We start from the raw sequence: 7,904 nt of genomic DNA, 5'->3' as shown, positions 1-7,904 counted from the left end.
GGAAGGGTGTCTCGTTTTTATGGCAGCCGTGAATAAAATCGCGTTCTCTTTGGCCTGCCGGTAAAACAGCAGGGTCATGGAGTATCGCCTCTGGCAACATTGCAATCGATAGTTGTAAGGAGATGGAGTTGGGAAAAAAAAAACAAACAAAAAACCGCTTTCACAAAGAAGTGTTGTGATGCCTCAAAGCTTTCTGCAACTGCTGTCATCTCCTGAATGTGCTGACCTGCAGATTGGCTTTTTGCAAGTCTCCATCTGTGCCCTGCTGAGAGATGGGGATGCAAATTACTTTATGGTTTAGTGTTTCCAGCTGGCTGCAGAAGTATTGCATAAGTCCAAGTTATTAATTCCGTGGCAATTGTTTCTCAGTTTCAAATAACATCCTGTTGATGCCCTTTACTTCTCACTAGGAGGCATTCGGGAAACGTTTTTAAAACGCTTGTGTGATCAATTAATACTGTAAGGCAGTCGTCCGGTGCATTGTGTTCCAGGTGTGCTATGCAAAAAAATCTGCTGTTCTGTTGCTGAGCTCGTTCTTGAATATTGTGAGCTGCTGTTTTGTACTGATGGAATAAAAGGAAAGTGGTGATGTGCCCTTATTTGGGTCAAGGCTATGGGTTGAACAGGGCCTTTGAGTTTTCATTAGCGTGCATTAGCAATTTGTTTTTCTGTCGTGAGAATACCAAAATCAGAAGATACATCAAATCAGTAAGATTTAACATAAATTTTATGAAATACAAATGCTATAGGGTAATTGAATTAGTAAGCTTTTGAGTTCCTTTTCAAAGGACTCTTCAAAGACTAATACTGCAGGTTAAGCAGAAAACGATTTAAAATCAAGTTTGTACAACAGCATGACCCTAGACCTGGGCTGTCTTAACGTAGAAGAGTAATCTTCAGAGCCTGAATGGAAAACACCCAGGCATTTCCTGTGCAGGGCCATTTCTGACCTCTGCTGGATTCTGCTTATTACAGGACAGTTTATATGAGTCGGATGTGGGTGTGGATAATGTGGTGACAACTTTACCCAGCAAATGAAAACTGAATTAGCTATTTCAGAGTGAGCTGGTGGGTGGGAAGGGGATGTCTCAAAACAATTAGGTAGCCTTAATTTGTGTAGGGTAATGCATGTACTCCATCCACTGTGATTCACTTCTGTGTGTGCTTTGTGTCCCAACTTCACGCCTGCCTCTCTGCCTTTATGCAGCACTTGCTTTTACTTAAATGTAATACAAGTAAAGTATCTGAAGCTTTTTCAAACATTATTATTTTTTAATATTAAATTTTAATATTAAATTTTGGAGTCATCATTATGTGTTTATTCTTGGGGCTGTGAGGTCAGAATCTTGTTGAAGTCAGTTTACTTTGCACAGACTTGGGTGTTTGAAATCCTTTTGATGGCACATCGCTTTTAATCCTGTTTGTAGAGTATGAATGTGTTCTTATGATAAAACGTGCTGGCTAGTGCTAAAGTGCATTGCTATAATGCATTCTCTTTAAGTTAACGTTAGTTCTCATGGAGAAGTATTCAGTCATTGTGAATTAGCAATATACCTACATATGTTTAGTAAACAAAGCTTATTGATTTGTTTTGAGACTGCCATGTGTGAGAAATCTGCTTGTCTTTGTGTGAGGAGTCTCTCTTGTTAGAATATAAATGCAATGGCATGTTTTGTCAACTGAAGGCAAACATAAAATATGTTTATAGCTTTTTTAAAATTACATAGTCCTTAGTCAAAAGCATTTGCTTGTGAATCCTTCTCCAAAAGCACACACTTTTTCCCAGGTCTTCCTTTCTTTCTTGGAGCACACTTTGGTTGGGGGAGAGAGGGGAGGCAGCTCTAAACTGATAAATGCTCAGGGAACCTACGAGCAGATGTTGATTTTGAGATGGAATTGCACTTTGACCCTGGATAGCATGTAGTGGTTATGGATAAGTGAAAAGATACTACTGAAGATTTTTGTGAAAAATTCACATTTAAGTATCAATCAGTAAAACAAGTGGAAAATTTTCAAGACAAGATGTTTCCACTTGGATGATTTAGAATGCTAATAGAAACAGATGTATTTGGTGCTTCTTGATTATTACCCATAGGCTTTAAATTTCCCAATCCCAGGCTTTCCCAAGGATTTTCTGGCACAAAATCCATGATAGAGAAAAGTGAGGCCTTAAGAAGCATGTCCTTTGTTGGGACTTTGTCCTTTGTTTAGCGGCACTGGAAAGGCATGAAGAGCCATAGGGCTACCCTGACTTGTGCTTTGATTGCTTGTAGCCCTCTTTTCTCCTGGCATACATCCAGTGAAAGGGGTGAAGGAAGGACCAAGGCTGTGAGTAAAGTCGAACAGAATTGTGAATTATGTGGAAGTTACCTCCTTGCTGGGGAACTTTTCTGTAGTCAGTAGTCTATCAGATTTGTTGTCTGTAGGATGACAATGAATTGGGCTGTCAGTCTGCAGCATCTGTGGTTTGGGGGAAGCCTGAGGTTATGTCATGAATTGTGCTCACCATATTTTCCTGCTTGCCAAACTATCTGTATGGCTGATGGTATATGAGCAGTGAAAGAGTTTATTTTATTAACAGCATAGCTTCAGTGGGAAAAATGATTTAAGTATATAGAGCTTTGCCATAGTTTTTTTTTTTTTCCTCCCATGCATTTAAATGAGGTAAGATGTAATCTCTATTCTACATGTATTGCATTTTCTTGTTTACATGTGCAAGATTGGGATGAATGACTGATTGCTCCACCTACGCACAAACACACATGAAGTGCTAGTTGAGATGTCTTTGGCATTTGTTGCAGTAAGGATTAGTCTGTGTTGTGTGGCTGCTTGGGTTGTTTTTATGTCTGTTAATTAGTGCTGTCTGTGTCAAGGTTGGTTTTTCTATTATGTAAGCTAGTGATATTGACCTTTGTGGAATGCAAATTGTGCTGTGATGAAAACAAATCTACTGAATTTAAAGGAAAGCATAAGGGATGTGCAGTAATTCTTACTTCAGGGAGCTAGTTGGGATTTTTAGAGGCTTATAAAGATTTGGCTTCCATGACAACCACGCTTCTTAAATTATATACAGACCATTCTTTTAAACTGCATCTAAAATACATTTAGAAGACATTTTTTCTTAGTACCAACTGTTAGTCAATAGTGTGTTGACCTCTGTCAGTGCAGGAATCTCAGCTCGATTCTTCAGTTGCATGGTTGGATTTGCTGTTGTCTACAACATTTATGTTTGCAGAACTGTTACTTCAGTTTTATTCTTCTCTCAGATGTTAACGGCACTGATGCTACATTTAGTCTGTAATTTATCAACTAAATAATTTTTGAATTTTAAAAAGTAACTTAGAAGCTTATTTATTTAAGGAGTTGATAAGGGTCCCATGCTCACTCTTGGCTTACTGCAAACGAAAAACCAAATGAGAATGTTTGTCTTTAACATCTGAATTTGAGTGCTTGTGAATTGTCACATGTTCACTTGTGTCCAGTCCAAGAACTCTGTGTGTAAAGTCATATTAATTTGTCATGAAACCCAATAGATTTATTCTGGAGCCAGACAAGATGGGATGCAACTATTGTGCTGATAAATGTCTCCTGCAGTCTTCAGGTAGAAGCAGGAAATTAGCTCTGTTCCTTCTGTGTCCTGCTGATATTCAGTGGTACTGAGTGTCATGTGTTGCTTTCTAATGTGTAAATGTACAATTTATTCTGCTCTTGGCTTACTTGTGCTGCTGGTTTACTTGCTTTTGCTTTTCCTGTAAGCAGTGTCTGTAAAGGTTTTTACCATTTTGGCTGTAGAACATCCATTCAGTTACTCATGCCCCTATTATTTCTTGGCCTCACTGTGGAACTGTCCATGGGTGTGACCACTGAGCTTTTGGGATGCTCCAAACAGTGCAGAGTACTGAAGTCCCATTGCATTGCATGGTTTTTCCAAACGTCAGAGACAAGAAGTCCTGCATGCTGTGCTTAGTCACCGGCTTCCATTGAAAATCTATTTCACTTTCAATGCTTCACCTTCAGGGTTCTTGTAGACTTTGACTTCATCTAAGTGACCAGCTGAAACTTTGGGATTATAACCAGTTAGATTTTTCTTATGTAGGAATGGAACTTTCTTCCAGAAGAATAGTGTGTGTGGGAGAGTGGGGAATGATTGTTACAGTTCTTTTTGTCTTTAATCACAGGTTGGTGAATTTCCCAGTTTATCACTTTTATATATTTATAGTTGAACCTAGCAGCCTAACACTCTTTTCCCAGTAGTATGTAACTTTTCTTGGTGTAGCTTAAATTTTCCAGAAAATCCATGCAGATGTGTTAGTACAGATTTTTCATAAATAGTTCTTAATTAAGTATACTTTACTCTATTGGTGTGTGGCTTGAGACCTTGGGATTGGATCTGTGCAGGTGCCAAGAGCTTAATTGCTGCACTTACCCTTTGGATTGATACTACAGTACATAGTGCTTAAACATTAGAGAGGAAAACATATTTCAGAGATTCTTAAAAAAAAATCAGTTCAAATTCCCAAATATGAGCTAGGATATAGTTAGGGTTGAAAAGGAGAAGCATGAGGTCTGGAATCAATGAATATTTTAACATCATTTGTTAAGTGAAGAGAGCTGGGTACTAACTGGACTGGGTGAAGCTCTCTTAGCTCCTGTTTCTACAGTGCTAACCTTTGATCCATTTGCAGCCTCACTTGGCAGGCTTAAACATGGATGTGGAAACCTAACAAGCCCATCAACACTTTCACACTTTATTGCACATTATAGAGCAAGGGTAGAATTAAATAAGCCTTTTTTTTCTTTAAAAATAAAATATGGCATAGTTTTAATCAAATAATATATTGGGGGCAAGCTCAGAGATGAATCTACTGTAAATGCTGTTACATCATGGTTCAAGATCGTATTAAAAGTTATAATAATCCAAGATGGAAAAATCAGTTAAGCTTTCTCTGTTTTCAGATTTGCTAGTAAAAAAGAACAGAAAGTTCTGAGTATTTTTTTCTGAGATGAGAACATGAAGAACTGCCAAAACTTTTATAAGAGCTCTATTTTATTTATTTTTTATACTTATTTCTAGTTGGTATAACTTGCAGAAGAAAAATTGCTTCCTTAGATAATTTAAATATGTCTCAGTAGTGCTTTTCACTACTTGCTGTAAAAAGATATGATGAATACAACTTTGCATTCTGCTTAATTTATTCTTGAATCAATGTTTGATCAATTTATTCTTTTTGAGGTTTGCCATGTCATTTTAATCAGCCAAAAGATGCTTCAGTACCTCACCACTCTTTCAATAGCTTTTGTTAGATTTTTCTGTAACTTTGTCTTTCTGTTGTAGAGTAAGCACATATGGAAGCTTATGGAACATAAGGAATATAGGAGAATTTTGGGAAAGGTTCCAAAGTAGTTGTAATTTGCAGAACTGACTCTGGTAGCTTTCAGATCTTGAAAAGGGGAAAATTCTGTTAAAATGTTTCTGTTGAACTAAAATTTGCTATTAAATACGTTAATGCTGTAAGGAAATTTGTAATGCCGAGTCAGACATGCTTGATGTCTACTGCAGAAATGAAGTGTGTTCACACTTTGTGTCCTTCTGTTCTAATTAAAATTCTTAATTGAGAGTTACCAAGGAAGAACAGTTGTCATTGGGAATCAATTGCAGGTCAACTGTTTAGCTCAAAGATGCATGTTAGTCTTTTCCCCAGTAGTGACTTTTATCTTTTCCTTGGCGGTTTCTGTAGAAATGGTGGTAGTTTTGTCACAGTGCAGTCTTGCTCCAAACTGCTGTTTGTATTGCAGCAGGAATACTTGCTTTATATTGCTCCCAAAGCTGATGTGGAATTTATTGTACTTGGTTCTTAACTTAGCAGGGTTGTCGTAGTGTAAACCTGTCGTTTGCCTTGGGTGGCACGGATTTCATAGCAGCCTTGAGTGTCTGCATTTGTGCAGCCCTGGTGCAGGTTAATTTTGAAAGATAAACAAGGTGTAAATAATGAAATGTGGGGCTTTTCAAGGATTACTGTTACATCCTGACAATTCACTAAAGAAGTCTCAGTGTTTCAGTCATTATTTCTATGTTCACAATCTCTTTTTCATAGGTTAATTTATAAAAGAAGCAACTGAAGTTATGTAATGAATCAGTTCTTGGTGCTAATACCAGTATTACCTTAAACATTTTCCTGCCCAAATATTTTTCTTTTATTGTTGCTGCAAGTACAAATCTGCATTAGTTTTGCAGCTGACTCAGCTAAAAATTACTGTTCTCATCTCCTAGCATCCCTCTCTTGCCCTCTCTCAGCTAGGAATGTCTGCCACATAAAATTTGCTAGCATGACATTAAGTACATTTGGCTGCCTAATCAAAATTAAAGTGGCTGAAATTGGAAAAATCCTGCTAACAAAGGCATTCCAACTAAGCTGGATTGTTTTGGCAGCATCAGTGAAAAACCAGGGTTGGTACTTTAAGTTATACCTTTGCATCTTGGGTGCTGGTGACTTTTGGCAAAGTGTTTGGAAAGCAGAAGGGACAGACAGTCATATAAAATTGCTTCATGTGCAGCCAGAGGAGAGTGACTGAGGTCATGATTTTCACGTAACACTTAGAAGGTTGCCTTCTTCACCCTGGTCTCTCTACAAGAGAGTGCCAGGATCTTGATCAAGAGGAGCTTGGCTGTCACATGGCTGTGGGGTTTTTGCTTGTGGATATTGATCTGACAGGTTGCTTCCTGTGCAGAAGGGATGGCAGAAGGGGCAGGGATGTGCAACCTGGGAAGCAAAGGGTGCACTGGAACAGGTTCCCCTTCTTACCATGTCATCTTACTGTGACTGTAGTGTTGGTAATTTCTGAGGGTCTTCACTGTAAAAAGTTGTGTGAATAGCATTACATTTCATACTTGATTAAATTTTTTTTTCATATTACTTCCTTTTTTGTGCTCTTATGAGTGTCTCTTCTGTAAGCTATTTTAATACAAGCTTAGATTCTGTAAGATTTGCATATGTAGACATACTAGATGAAAGATGCAAGTGCTTTTTTGCATGTTGTGTCAGGAGTAAATAGTAATTTTACTATCTGTTGTAAGTAAATTCTTTGCTCTCCTTTCCTCCTCTCCAGGTATCAGCTTTTTCTACCAGTATACTGGTTGTTCATTCCTAGGCTGCAGAGATAAATGATCACATATCCTGCCTTCCGCTGATTCCATTGGGAGAAAAAAAATGTAGCTATGTACAGCTGAATTTGAATTAGAATATTTTTTAAAACTGAAATTGTTATGCTGGTACTATATCTTCTTTAAAACATAATTTGAAATTTCCTACCTGTAAATGCTGTGCCAGATTTAAACAGGGTGCATATAGCAAAAAAATACACCTTTATTTGTACATACTGTGTGCAAATTCCTGCTGTGCTGTAATAAATAAATGTAATTAAAAAACCCCGACAAGATCTTTTCCTTGCCCTCTACTGAAGACTTCCTTTTGCTGCACTTAGGGCAGTTTATTAATGCAGTAGCATCAAACACTTCATTTTTGTATTCACACGTGTAGCAGATCTTTGAAAATACCTTATCTAAAGCTGGATTTTTAGTTACTTCTGCTTTCGTTTCAGCAACCCTTCAGAACCATGTCCATTTTTAAACTTACAGCTTCCCTCAGAATATAATTTTTAAAAAGTGGTTAAAATATAGCGGTGCATGATGCTCTCCTAACATTGGAACGTAACATTATGTGTTTATACCAGGTAGCTGTCCTGTACTGTGGCAGAACTTGAGATTTTTCTATCTTGTTTTGCTGATTAGTTTGTTTAATCCTCAGTCTTTGTTACCCAAGGTGCTGCTGATTGTTTAGTGAAGTCCTTCCTTGTGCTGTTGGTCCAGGACTACCATTACATTCTCTCCTGCAACAGAAATGAAA

At 37.7% G+C, this 7,904-nt stretch overlaps 1 protein-coding gene across 17 annotated transcripts in view; it reads left to right on the top strand.

The window, feature by feature from the left end:
• Positions 1-7,904, top strand: part of MAP3K4 (mitogen-activated protein kinase kinase kinase 4) — an 83,527-nt gene that overhangs the window by 20,717 nt on the left and 54,906 nt on the right. The window lies entirely within an intron of this gene.

Source organism: Cyanistes caeruleus, chromosome 2 (genome assembly GCF_971803275.1).
Source record: "Cyanistes caeruleus chromosome 2, bCyaCae1.hap1.1, whole genome shotgun sequence".
Lineage (NCBI taxonomy): Eukaryota > Metazoa > Chordata > Aves > Passeriformes > Paridae > Cyanistes > Cyanistes caeruleus.
Note: the sequence above shows the minus strand (reverse complement) of the source record. Positions and strands in the feature narration are given on the sequence as shown.